This window comes from Talpa occidentalis, unplaced genomic scaffold, assembly GCF_014898055.3.
Source record: "Talpa occidentalis isolate TD23 unplaced genomic scaffold, MPIMG_talOcc4v2.1 talOcc4.6, whole genome shotgun sequence".
Taxonomy (NCBI): Eukaryota; Metazoa; Chordata; class Mammalia; order Eulipotyphla; family Talpidae; genus Talpa; species Talpa occidentalis.
In genome coordinates this window covers 39,744,696-39,756,862 of record NW_023604972.1, presented here as the reverse complement: position 1 = coordinate 39,756,862, position 12,167 = coordinate 39,744,696, and the positions used below count along the sequence as shown (strand labels likewise).

The window sequence follows — 12,167 nt, the reverse complement described above, 5'->3', positions numbered from 1 at the left end:
CTCCTCTGTGTGCTTGGTCTGCCCCAGTGGTGGGTTCCCGTTCCCCCTCTGGGTTTGGACTGCAGGCCAGACGGGGCCTGGCGTGGGCGAGCTTCCCCGCTCACCTCTGGCTCCTGAGGGAGCCTTCTGCAGGCAGTCTTTACTGAAGAAATGTCCCTGTTCTAAAATGGCGATGCGGGATGCACTCCCTGCGCGTCCGGTCTCAGGCACACTCTTCTGCGCACCCGGTTTGCCCTGGTCGTGGGTGCCTGCTATCCCTGTGGGCTCAGACTGCTGGTCTGAAGGGGCCTAGGGTGGGCTAACTTCCCAGCTGGCCACGGGCTCCGCCTTCTGCCTGTCAAGTGGTCTTTTCTGAAGAAAGGTGTTAGTGACTTTTTTTCTGGTCGCTAGGTGGCGCCAGAGATCTCACCTAGAGCCCTTGGGGAGCTGTGTTTTTCACCCCATGTGGCAGGGAACAGAGTGGGAATGGTAAGGAAAACCTCAATGGCTTTGGGGTGCTGTGTCTGCCTTGTGCCCCACCGTCATGGAGAGCCCATGCCCCGAATTTTGTGCCCCGGGTCTCAGTTCCGAAGCCCTCAGGTCCAGGACGCGGGCTGTAGCCCAGTTCAGTGGCCGCAGCAATGGCGCCTTTTGCACCCCGCTCCCATGTCTGGGCGCCTGGTTTCTGATTACTCAGTGAGGGACTTTCACCTCAGTGAGGGACCCCGTGCGTCTCCCCACAAGCCTAGGTCTCAGGCGTGGGGACCTGGGCAGCCGCGATCCCGATCCGCGTTTGCTTTTCCAGAGCACCACTTTTCCAAGCTAGCTTACAGGCCGGCCTGGGCTGGGTGCGGGTCTCCCGCGGTCTCTGCTGTTCTCTAATGGCGCCTGGAGCTCACCGCCACGCGAATCCTGCAGGGTTCTCCACAGCTCCCGTTCACGGGGTGTGGTGGCTGCAATAGTTCCTTTCCACTCACAGTCCGGCTTGCTGCGTAGTTTGTTCTTGTTGGTCGTTTTAGTTTGTTGTTTTCCTCCTCTCTGCTGGTGAGAGAGTGCCGCCTCTGTGGGTGGGGGAGGGGAGCAGGGTTCTGCACTTTCCTCCCTTCTAGTCCTCTTTTATGGCCACTTTCTTCTTCGGGTAGTTTGCTGGAGTCGTCCTTTTATCTTCCGTGTACCAGTTCTCACTGGGACCTGCCGCTTTTCCTCCCTATTAACTTTTTTTAATGGGAGATCTTACTCGCAGCGTCTCCTCGCTGCCATGTTGCTCCGCCCCTCCACCAGTCATGTTTTTCACACAAAATACATCATGGTGTCTTTCATAGGAGACACTCAAATACAAATATTTGTTGAGTCAATGAATACAAGTTCTCACAAAGCAAATTTCAATTATACAATATATTGTTATCAAACAAGCTCAGTAGGAATTATATTAGGTTATATAATATATTAGATCTAATGCCAAATTTTTCCTATTTACTCCACTGCAATTGCCTGGGTTTGTTGGTGATTTCCTTTGCTATTCAAAAACTCTTTTGTGTGAGGATTCCCACTTGTTATTTCAGCATTTGTTGCCTGAGTATTTGGTGTTCTATAAAATATCATTGCCAAGACAATTATTAAGGATTTTTTTTTTCCTTTCTGATAGCTCATTGTAAATATATATATACACAGGTGAACCTTTCAAAGACAATTAACAGATGCGTAAAAAGTATATGGCAGTTATTAAGAAAAGAAAATGTTGGATCTATACTAAATTTCCAAAACTAGGGAGTCATTAAAAGATCTATATGTATATTAAACTAACATAAAAAGGGCCTCCCTGATGGTGCAGCTTTGAGCATTGTGCTGAGAGGCTGCTTGCAGCCTCTGCAGCATTGGTTTGTTTCCCAGCCACAAGTGAGGATCCCACAGAAAAAAAAAAAAAACCCTAACATGAAAATTTCATTTGTTGGAAGGAAAGAAATGTATTTTAAGAAGCAATTTTATGAATACACATTATATACTTATATTTAGTTATATAAACAGAACAAAACACTAGAATGAAAACAAGCAAATTCATAGAAATAAATAGAATGATGGTTGCCAGGGACCGGTGAAGGGAAAAGGAAGAATTATTGTGTAATTGTTAGAGAATTTCAGTTTTGTAAGACAAAAACTTCTGAAGATTGTTTGCAAAACAGCAGGAATATACTTACATTTGGAAATTGCTAAAAAGTAAATGTTGTGTAATTGTATTTTGCCACTTTTTGTAAAAGCCACTATTCTAGTAATTCCTAGTCCTGATGGTCTCTTTTTAGTTTTAAACAATCTTGTTAGTACTGTTTATTGTGCTGTTGCTCTTTTGTGATGGAGCAAATTTTCCTTTACAGGAAGGGGAAGAGTTTGCACAGAGCTCTGGAGGAAATGGTATTGTGGTGTTTACTCTGGGCTCAATGGTCAGTAACATGCCAGAAGAAAGAGCGAATGCGATTGCATAGGCAGATACCACAAAAGGTTAAATAAAGTATCTTCATAGTGGACAACAACTAAATGTAACCATTAACTCTGCAGTAGATGTGGATTTATGCATGCATGCCTAATTATAAAGAAGGTTCTGCTTTATCTCCCCCATAAGCTCAAACCAAAATATACATGACAAGGATTAAAGCAGTAAGAAGGGTATTTTTATGATAATCACCTGGCATTAACTTTGTAATTGAAATTAAATATAGTTAAGGGGCACAAAGTGTAGATTTGCTATTGTAATGGTATTTGGGGAAGTATCTGAAACAAAATTCTGCTCTGTCCTTTCTTCTCTTTTCCATGCAAGAATGCTGAGGGCATAGTACATGCCACAGTACACATGTCATCAAAGGATTAAATGTTAACTGTAAACTTAAGCAGAAGGTAATAAAGTTTGAAGGTATCATGCCATTTTGGCTTGTCAGAAATCCATGCCTCTCTCCTCTAAAACTTTTGGAACTAGCCTGGTGAGTTCAGTTTACTGTTCAGCTTACTATTCAGATAAAGAATGGCCAGGCTTTACCGAGCTGTTTCCATGTACCTGAGCCAAACACAACGACTAACATATGAGTAAGAAAAGAGAGGATTACAAGGAGTGAACCTGAAGTCACCTGAGTTAGAAAAAATATCATATGCACCTCTATTGAGGAGACATACAAATAATTGCTTCCCATTTTATAGAACAAACCTCATTCTCCCTGTCTTTGTGGAATACTTGTTAGTTTTCTAACTGGAACAGTTTCTACTTATCACCTGAGCAAAATTTTTGCTGGAATCTGAGTTGTTTTGTCGTCACATAGCAAAACTAAGTAAAACACGTGGAAATTATACTCCAGATTATGAGCTTTGTTGGAGAATTCCAAAATCAGAATCATTGTTACTGGACATGAAAATCCTATGTTGTAGGTCTCATGGTAATCAATGCTGTTGATGCCTTGTGTAGCCTCACTGACGTATTAACATCCAGTAGAATAAAATTTGATATATCACAATTTTGGTTCATTTCATCATCTCTGCTGTTGTTTATAGCCAGCAGACTCCTCTTATCTCCATTTAAGAATTTCCAAGCTGAATGCAGAAATAACACTCTAGGTTAGAGTAAAAAAATACCTCTTAAATTGTTCTTCCAAGTGTCCTTAGAATTAATATCGAAAAATAAGTTACTGCAATTTCTAGCAGAGAAAATTTGTATTATTAAAAATGTCAATACAGGGCCTCTCCGGTGGCGCAGCGGTTGAGCGCTGGGTTGCAAAGCTGCTCGCAGCCTCTGCAGCATGGGTTTGATCCCCAGTTGCTCCCCAGCCACCGAAGGAGGGTCCCACATGGCTCTGGCTCTGGTGAATTCACTCACCCTCCTGCGCTTCTGACTGCACCCAGTGCTTGTATAAATAAATAAATAAATAAATAAATAAACAAATAAATCTTTAAAAAAAAAAATGTCAATACACAGAATTATTTATTTCTCTAGAATTGTTGCGTAGATAAACGTTTTGCAAACGAAACTATATGAAGTGCTGAAAATAACTTATGGAACAAGTAGATTATATAAATTCCATTCTGTCACACGTTGAAGAATGAAATACTGTAATGCCACATTGGAAGATGACATGTATATAATAAATACATAAAACAAATAACTCTGAAATTTATAGCAATGTAGTATTCTTTCTGCCCTAAAATTATCTGACTAAAAATTTCTAAAAATTTGAATTGGTCATTGAAAATTTAATTTGTCTACTATAGACAATTATTCATATAGGCAAAGTGTGAAATATCATGATTACATCATGTTTGAATCAACACAGAAGAAATACACAAATTTCTCTTGATATCATTGCAGATATAAAAGCACACATATTTGACACCTCCAGTCCTCATTATCTATTCTCTGAGAAATGTACTTAACTAGATTATTCCTTTAGTTCTGTAGAATTCAAGCATGCTCTAACGATGAAATTTGACTAATGCCATAAGACCTTTTCTTTTCTCTAACAGGTTCTATGGAGATTTGATGGCAAGAGGCCAGATACCTTAGAGGCAAACACTCAACTGTATAAATGGATCCCTCAGAATGACCTTGGCAAGACTCTAAAGACCAAACACTGAAATAAGAGTAACTACCACCAGAGTGATAGTATTTCACAAGGAAATATAGTCAACATTTATTATTCCACAACATGGAAGGTAAAATTTAACTTGCTTGTGTTTATGTTGCAGTCCTTTGTAGAAAAGGATAAGATGTAGCAGTTAGTTACCAAATTAGTATAAACAGTTGCTTTCATTATGATCAGAATAACAATCTCTTTATTTCAAGTATAATTACCTCTCATAGAGAATTTTTCAACCACAATGTGGATTTTCTCAATTTTTCCTCAAATTTTAGTAATTTGTCAGCTGATTACACATCTAAACCATTTGGAGCAAATATTCTTACACCTTCATTTGTGCATCTGCTTCACTGTCCTCCACCAACACTTCCCTTCCCACATCCTATCCCCTCCATGCTCTCTTCCACCATTTGCACCAGAAACTAGTATGTTTTTCCCCTGGACTATCTGCCTCTCAATACACACTCCTCATTTCTAACTTTTCCCTTCTATAGCAGCATTCACTGATAGTGAAAAAAGTAACAGTCCTTCTTTGATGACCAATGACTCTAAAAGAAAATACATCTCAGGACATTTTTTCTTCTGATGATTCCAGTGCCACCACTGTCAGACTCCCTGAAGTCCTTCCCTCTGCTGTTTTAGAATCTGTGACTTCAGTTTGATGGGCTGTTTTCTAACATGTCATCTTAAATTCTTAGTTTTTCAGACTCTTTTTTACCCATGACAATTTTATGAATTTTTTCACCAGAGAAACGTATTAATTTTCAACCTAAAAATCACACAATGATGTTAATTTACCTCTCTAGAGGTAAATTGCTCAAGATCTGAAAAACTACAATGAATTTTATATGTAATCTGTTATCCACAACACAATGACACTCTCAGTTTCTTGTGTTGCCATTATCTCATTTTAGCTCTCAGATTAGAAGTTAATGATATTCTGAAATCCATGCTAAATTTTAGGTCATACAACACCCAAGCTTTCATAACTCATGGTACAACCAATGGAGTCTATGAGGCAATCTACCATGGCATCCCGATGGTGGGCATTGCCCTGTTTGCAGATCAACCTGATAATATTGCTCATATGAAGGCAAAGGGAGCAGCTATCAATTGGACTTTGAAATAATGTCAAGAACAGACTTGCTTTCTGCATTGAAGAAAGTCATTAACGATCCTTCATGTCATATATTTTTAATAGATAGTAGTTATGCATAGGTCTTTTGTCACTGATAAATATGAATTTCATATTTTTAGATATTACTTATGAAACTATTAGCATGATAGTACCACCAGAGATCCAATATCTTTCAATTAAACATTTATTGTTTTTTAAATTTTATTATTTTTTTATGTTCTAAAAATGTTTGGTGATTTTTCACGATATAGGATTTTCCCAGTGGGTGCAGTCACAATAAACCGGCAGAACTACGTCAAACTATAAAACCCGTGAAATGAAGGAAACCAAAGCTAAAACAGAAAGACACCCTACTGAATGGGAGAGAATACTTGCATACCATACATCAGACAAAGGACTGATGTCAAAGATATACAAAGAACACAAAACTCTACAAAAACAAAACAAAAATCCAATCAAAAGATTGCCCAAAGAACTAAACGGACACCTCTCCAAGGAAACATAAAGGCAGCAAAAAAGCACAGGGGTAATGTTCACCATCACCTATTATTAGAGAAATACAAATAAACACCACAATGAATTACTATCTCATACCTGTGAGAATGGCCATATTGAAAGAGGAGAAAGAATAGGTGCTGACAAGGATGTAGACAAAAGGGAACCCTGGGACTCTCCAGTGAGATTGCAAACTAGTCCAGCCCTGCTGAAAGAGTCAAAGGGGTCTCAAAAGATGAAACTTGCATCTTACATTTGACCCAGTAACCTCACAACTAGGCATCTGTCAAAAAATTGAAAATCACGAATTTGAAAGCAAACTTACATTTATCACGAAAATTTAACTTTTGTGAACACTGGCACAAGAACATAGGAGTGCATGTAGCACTTTGGATTACTGTTTTGTGTTTTTCAAGTTGATCCCTAGGAAAGGAATCACTGGGTCATATGGTAAATGAATTTTAATATTTGGAGTAATCTCCATTCTATGTGCCATCAACTGGACCATGCTACATCCCCACCAATGGTGTAGATGAGTTCCTTACCCCACATCGTTGCCATAGCTTATTGTTCCTGATGATTTTGATATGGGTTACTGTTCTAGATATGAGCAAGTATGTCATTATGGTTTTAATTATTATATTCCTAATAAGCTTTAGTGAAAATGTTTATGTGTTTGTTGGGCATTTGTATGTTGTCTTTGGAGACATTTCTATTTAGCTTCAATGTCCATTTTAATTGGTTTATTTGATTTCCCTGTGTTGATTTGTATATGTCTCTTGTAGATCTTCATTTTTAGCATTTTGTCAGATATATTATGGACAATTATTTTCACCAATTCTTAAAGTATCTTTTCATTTTAATGATTATTTCCTTCCCCGTGCAGAAACTATTAAGTTTAAGAGCACCCAGTTGCTTAGTTTTGCTTGTTATTCCCTCATTTTGCATTTCCATCCCCAAAGGCATCATTGAGTCTAATGTAGTGAGTGCTTTGCCTGATTTTTTGTTTATTTATTAGTAGTTTTCAGGTCTCATATCCTACTACTGTGTATGGCTTTATCTGCTCACTCTTCTGCATGGTTGAGATAGTGTTCTCCATTCAGTGTCTTGGGTTTGGTCATCTAGTTTTACCCAAACCATTTGTTATAGAGACTCTTCTTTCTCCATTGTGTACTTGTGGCTCCTCTGTAATAGATTAACTGTTGAAATAAGTGTGGCTTTATTTCTGTACTACCAACTCTATGTCATTTCTCATTTTTCTATTTTTATTACAATATCATACTTTTTTTTTTTTTAATAGAGGCATGTTTTTTATTTATTTATTAGTTTGTTTGTTTGTTGTTTTGGTTATACATGCACTGGGTACAGTCAGAAGCGCGGGAGGGTGAGAGAATTCACCAGAGCCAGAGCGGGAAGCAGAGCAGGCAGAAGGACCAAAGTACAATGCTGAGGGGAGAAGCGGGCGGCAGGAGAGGTCTGCGCGCCACGTGGGACCATCCTCCGGTGGCCAGGGAGCAGCCGGGGATCGAACCAGTGCCCAGAGGCCGCGGGCAGCTTCGCAACCCACCGCTCAACTGCTGAGCCACCGGGGAGGCCCTATCATACTGTTTTGATTACAGTACTTTTGGAATCGGGGAGAGTTTGAAATCTGGGAAAGTGAAACAGGAGACAACAATTTGCCAAGGTAATGAGCATGTATGTTCCCATAGTCCAAACTCCATATCAGAATTAATTCTAAATGTGATGAGAAATGACATAGAAATTTTGAAAAGAAGTGTGTCCTAATAGCAAACTTGTTTCAAAGTCATTCTGATTGCATGATGGAAAATAAGAAATAGAGAGCTCAAAATAGAAAGATATAGAAAATTAGTGAGTAGTGATTTCACACACAATGAGATGAATCTTCTATAAATAAAAAGGATGGATGTAAATGTTTTTTTGATCTTATATATACGTGTGTGTGTGTGTGTGTATTCCTTGATAGAAAATATTTAACTATGCATCTTTTTGGGTATTTTCATTTTTTGAAATATTTGTCAATCAGAACATTCCCAGATTAAAGATAAGCTATCTAGAGAGACCAAATAAAGCACAGTACTTCAATTCTATGACATACACTTTGAATCATATTTAAAAACTTTCAGTAAGAGACATATTTAGGCAAATTAGCTTACTTTCAAAATCTATGTTTATGGTTCCTGCCTAGACATAAGGGAAATGTTATGAAATTATCAAGAATACAGCACAATCAACCAATGAAGCTTCTAGACAGAACTGTCTTCTGGATCGAGTTTGTCCTGCGAAATAAGGCAGCCAAACACCTGAGGCCAGCATCCCAAGACCTTACCTGGGTCCATTACCACTCCTTGGATGTGACTGGGTGCCTGCTGGCCTGGGTGCCAACCCCTATGTATGTCGTCAGAAAATATCTGTTTTGTTGCCACAAGTTAGTAAGAAAAGGAAAGCTTAAAAGTGACTAGTTACCTTTGAGTTCTTGGCTGGTTTGTCTCACAGATGGGGCTACTCTAGCTGATTACTGCAAGAAATTGTATACCCTTGGCTTTTTCTTCTAATTTCACTTCTCAGATCAAGATTTGTTTTTGAGAGATTTACTAACCTCATTGAGATGTCTCTCTCACTACTTGGACTTTGAGTTTCTTTTACTTCATCCCATGCTGCTCCAAAGATTGCCACCCCACAAGGTGACAAAAGGGGTCTTCTCAATCACTCAAGGAAAAACTGAAGGAGTTTGCAAAAACTAAACCCACCTCACACAGCAACCAAAACTGATTAATCAAGTAATTTTAAAAAACTGAACTTACAGATACTAGTAATAAAATCGAAGTAGTAAACAAATCCTCCACAAAGCCAATGTCCAGGGCCAGGTAGTTTCACTGGTGAATTCTCCCAAACATTAGAGCAACCTACTCACACTTTTCTTATGAGACCAGAATGACCCTGATACTAAAACCAGATAAAGATACCACAAAAAGAGGAAATGATAGGCAATATCTCTGATGAATAAAGATGGAAATATCCAAAAAGAAAATGCCAACAAGTTACATTAAAAATAGCATGATCAACTGGGAGTTATTCCAGAAATGAAGTATGGCTCAACATCTGCAAATAAGTCAACATGCTATAATCCATCAACAAATAGATGTATAAAAATGATATGATCACCTCATTAGGTGCAGAAAAAGTACCTGATATAGCTCAACATCTACTTGATTAAACACTCTCAATAAAGTGGGAAAATTAAGGTCATATGGCAGGACACAGTCAAAGTGAAAAACTGAAAACTTCTTTTAAGAAGAAAAACAATAAAAGAATGCTCTCTTGCCACTTTTATTCAACGTGTTATTACAAGTCACAACCAGAGCATTGAGGCAAGGAAAAAATGCAAAGTCATTCAAGTTGGAAGGGGGAAGTAAATCTGTCATGATTTTTAGATAACATGATCTGATTCATAGAAAAACCTTTTAGAAAATATTAATGAATTCCGTGAAGTTGCCTGAGACAAAACCAACATACAAAATTTTGTTGTTTCTACACAAAAATAACAAACAATCAGAAAGAAAAATTAACAAAGCAGTTTCACTTGCGGCTCCATCAAAAAAGAATAAAATATGAGAGAAAAAGTTTAACAGAGTAAAGTAAATGCATACTAAGAACTCAAAGGAATTGATGAAAGGGAAATAAGGCACCCAAAATGGTAGGATTCTATGCTCAAGGAATGGAATATCAATATTAGTAAAATGTCCATAGGCTTTGTTGTTATTTGTAAGAAAGCTTTGCCTCTCAATGTCACTGGGATTTACTAAATCTTTCTTAAGGGCATTTTATCATTACCTATCTATCTATGAAAAGAGTTTACCTGGTAGTGAAACCACCAGATCTTACTTTAATACAATGAGAAACCTCTACGTTGTTTTCCATAGGTGGTGGATCTGTCTACATCTCCACCTACTGTATATGAGAGTTACTTTTTTTTTTTTTTTTAATTCACATCCTCTTCCTCACTTGTTGTTTCTGGTATTTTTTTATGGACCACTCTCACAAGTGTGAGATGGTATCCTAGTGTGATTTCAATTTTCATTTCCCTGATGATAACAATGAAGAGCATTTTTCATGTATCTGTTAACTATTTCTGTGTCTTCTTTGGAGAAATGGCAAGTTAACTCTCTGTCTGCCCTTTTTGGGATTGGGTTAATTGTTTTCTCTTTATTGAGTTGGAGGAGTGGTTTACATACTTTGGAATATTAGTCCTTTTTCAGATATATGGCATGCAAATATTTTCTCCCTTTGAGTATGGTATCATTTTGTTTTAATGATAGTTTCTGTTACTTTTAGTTTGATGTAATTCCTTCTTTCACATTTGCTTTGTTTTCCCTGACTTTGTAGACAAATCCCCCAAAACATCTCTGAAGCCATGTCCTTGAGAGTTTTGTCCACTTTTCCTTAAACAATGGAATTTGAATCAGCTATTACAAAATGATTTTTTGCCATTTGTGACAATTTGAATGGAACTAAGCAGGATAATCCTAATCCTAAGTAAAATGATTCAGGAGAAAGACAAGTACAGATGATTTCATTTATAAGTGTAACATACGGAAATGAAAAGAAGGATAACACAAAACAAAGCCAATAACAAACTCTTGCCATCTGACTGCAAAACTGAAACAACCAGAAAGGGAGTATGGAGGGATGGGAAACTGGAAGGTAGGGAGTCCAATATAACATGTTATATCAACAGGATTGTTGGGTCTATGGTGGAGGGAATGGTGTGAAAACATCTATTTGAGGATGCTTGAATCAATAGCCCCTAAATGAATTCAATGTTGTAAACCAACTTCAAATCAATGAATGTAATTGGTGGGAACAAAATGTGTAAATACATACAGATCAATTTTAAATACTATTAGAGTCTAGAAATCAGTCTTATGATCAATGGATTCCTTTTTTTTATTTTTTTTTTTTGACAAGAGTACAAAGCAATTCAGTAGGAAAAGCATAGTCTTTGCAAGAAATGGTGCTAGGAGACACCTGGATATCCATAGGCAAGAACAATTTTGAACACTGCTGTTCAACCATACCTAAAAAAACTAACTAAAAAATGGATAAAGTACGTAACTGTGTCAGCTGAAATGATAAAGTTCCCTTAAGAAAGTTTTAGCAACGCTAGTGACATTGAGAGGCAAAGCTTTCTTACAAATGAAAATAAAACACACCAAGAAAGTGAAGAAAACCCACAAATAGAAATCATTAAAGAACTTTTTTTAAAGATTGTATTTATTTATTTATACAAGAATGGGGTACAGGCCAGATATGCAGGAGGGTAGAGGATTCACCAGAGACAGGGCAGGGAACAGAACAGGCAGACTGACGAAATACACTGTTGAGGGGAGCAGCGGTGAGACAGGAGTGGTCTGCTGCACCATGTGGGACCATCGCGGCAGGGCGGGATGGAACCACCACTGCAGAGGCTGTGGGCAGCTTCACAGTGTGGTGCTCAACCGCCTGGGCCACCAGGGGATGCCCCGTTAAGGAACTTCTATCTAGGACAAATAAAGAAGTATTACAACTTAGTAATAAAAACTACAAGGTAATTTAAATAAATAAATGGTTATATCATTATAAATGTTTCATTTATAATAAATTTACCCTACATTGCCTCTCCTCTTAACAAGTATTTATGGATAACTAAATTTCAATGTGAAAGCAACTGTTAAGAAGCACCAAAAAAAGCTAATATTCTCTGAAATTTCATGACAGACATTTATTTATTTGTTTGTTTATTTTTAGGTAACATTGAGTTGCAACATTGTATATGATCCAAGCTAATAGGTTATCTTGTCAAAAGAACATATATTGTATGATTCCATTTAATGTTTTTGGGTTTTTTTTAGATTATTTATTTTTATACAAGAACCTGGGTACAGGCC

The 12,167-nt window shown here is 37.8% G+C and overlaps 1 pseudogene; it reads left to right on the top strand.

Moving 5' to 3' along the window:
- Positions 1-1,676: 1,676 nt before the first annotated feature.
- LOC119260311 (UDP-glucuronosyltransferase 2B18-like) lies at positions 1,677-8,702 on the top strand (annotated as a pseudogene).
- The last annotated feature ends 3,465 nt before the right edge of the window (positions 8,703-12,167 follow it).